Source organism: Penaeus monodon, chromosome 3 (assembly GCF_015228065.2).
Source record: "Penaeus monodon isolate SGIC_2016 chromosome 3, NSTDA_Pmon_1, whole genome shotgun sequence".
NCBI classification, from domain to species: Eukaryota; Metazoa; Arthropoda; class Malacostraca; order Decapoda; family Penaeidae; genus Penaeus; species Penaeus monodon.
The window spans coordinates 43,382,094-43,384,593 of record NC_051388.1 but is presented as its reverse complement, the minus strand read 5'-3'; positions in this window follow the sequence as shown (position 1 = coordinate 43,384,593).

Genomic DNA, 2,500 nt, shown 5'->3' with positions numbered 1-2,500 from the left:
TGCCATTACAGTAATTCTTGGCTTCAGAAGGAAAGAAAGAAGTCCTCGATGAGATTCTTTGACTTGACAGTGGTTTGCGAGGAGAGAGGAAACAAGTGTCTTTTTTCTTTTTCTGAGAGAATTAAGAGACGCGAACGCAGGGGTAGATGTAAACATGCGTGCGCTTGTCATTGGATGGAGAATACTCGAATAAATGCATTCTTTCCTCTATTTGCAGCATTCTCTCACAAAACTCTGCATTAGCTTTCCAGAGTACAAAGCTTTGCAAATGTCGTTCCCAAGTATGTCGTGACATGCCTTATTGGAACATTATGCAAGAGTACATATGATTTCAAGCACATATTGCTCTACGGTATAGACTTAATATCAAGGAAAGGCAAATACCTCATATTTAGATTAGTACACTTGTTATACCAATTAAGCGCTATGGATAGTGGATGACATCATGAGTAGAGTAATGGTACGAATACATTGAGAGGTTGCAATCACGTAGTTTTGATACAATGCTACAATCGTAACGATATCTCATAGATTTTGTTTTTCACTCATCATCATCTTATTCTACTTTGATACAATGTTCTACTATTTTTTGCAAGGCAGAATTTTGCTTTTCATTAGTGTTTACAATCAGCTGAAAATTCCTGAAATTTGAAGCTCCATTTTTTTTCTTTAGGTTTTTTATGTAAATCATATATTCCGACCATGCAAAGAACAGTATAGATCGCAATACACTCAGCATTCCTTGTCAAAGCGTCGTAGGAGATCATTCCCGTCTTATTTACAGTCAAAATGATTGAATCAAATATTCATTTAAAATAACAGTTTACGTTGATGGGTCTTGTCATAAAGCTAAGGAATAAGTAGAACTTAGAACATCATGTAACGTAACTGATATGATATTCGGTAGATAAAAGTCAGCCATTTTATTTTTATCATCTCTCATTTTTAAGAGCAGAATGAATTTCTTTATACAAAGTCAGCTTTAACAAATGGGAGTTCCCATATTATACCAAATATTCGATATTATTTATCAACGAAGGCTTAATTATCATTTCAACCCACAGTTATATTCCACGGCATAATTATATCAGAGCAGGAAGTCAATTTCCTTTTTACATGGTATTATAACCCACTGTTGTTATACCATGTGATATTGCGTTAGTAAGTCGGTGTCGTCGACCTTCGTCATTGCCTGCATTGATAAATGTAACCTAACATACTGTACTAGGTCGCGGTGTTGAAAACACACGTACCGCCCTCCGTGTTTCCAAGGTTAAATGCCTACAAATGCACTAAAGTCTAACAGTTGAACCTGCTTGCGTTATCAGACATTCATATGCACGATTCTCACGCGAACCATGGCATAACTATGGATATGCGATACCTCCAATGATCCTTTACGCGAGTGCATTAGACGAATATACGAGTCAGGGCTGCAACTGACCTTTATGGATTGTAGCCACTGTGCATACTAGGTAGGGGTTAGGTGGTAATCCACCGCTGCAGCAGATCATTCCTCTCGCAGTCAATAATGAAAGTGCAGCTCCTCTGGCCGGCGCGGGTCGTAAAGACCCCCTTCCATATGCAATTTCTACTTGAACTGTTGTTTCAGATAGGTTCTGATATTTCATAAACATTAGCTAGGATTCTCTGGAGTAACAGGAGTAAAGATACTCGAAAAGTCAAAAACTTTCTTGTTTCGCAGATTGAAGTGTCACCCTTTTATTGGTGAAGCAATCCATCAGTATAAAAACGATAAAATATGTTTGTGTGCTCGTCATGCCTGTCCTGCAGAAACCACATTCATAATGTCAATTCTCATAATGTCGATACTAAATAAATATTTACGTATATATATTACAACATATATATACATTATATATATATATATTATATATATATATAGATTATATATATATTATATGATATATATGTATATAAATACTATATATAGTCTAATAACTAATTCTGTATACTATGATATCGAGATTAATGTCACTTTTATATATATATACATAATTAATACATCTATAATACATGTAATATATAAATACTGATATAAATATTATATATACTCAGCACATTCGCAAACAATCATATCAAGTGTATATATGTACACTATCACTACATCATATTTATGTATATATGATATATATTGGATATATACATATATTATATATAATCATATATATACATATTATATATATATATATATATATTATATATATATTATATATATATATATGTATTAACATATACTATAATCGGTATATAATCATTACGCTTCCTATATATGTTCTACTCATGTATATCTTCTCTCATATATGCTTGTATATCATATATAATATATACTATATGTCAAATATATATATATATACATATATATATTATATATATACTATATATATATATATATATATAGTAGTTATATGATGTGTATGTTATATTGCACATATATATTATTAGTATATATAATTTAGTATATATATATAATATATAT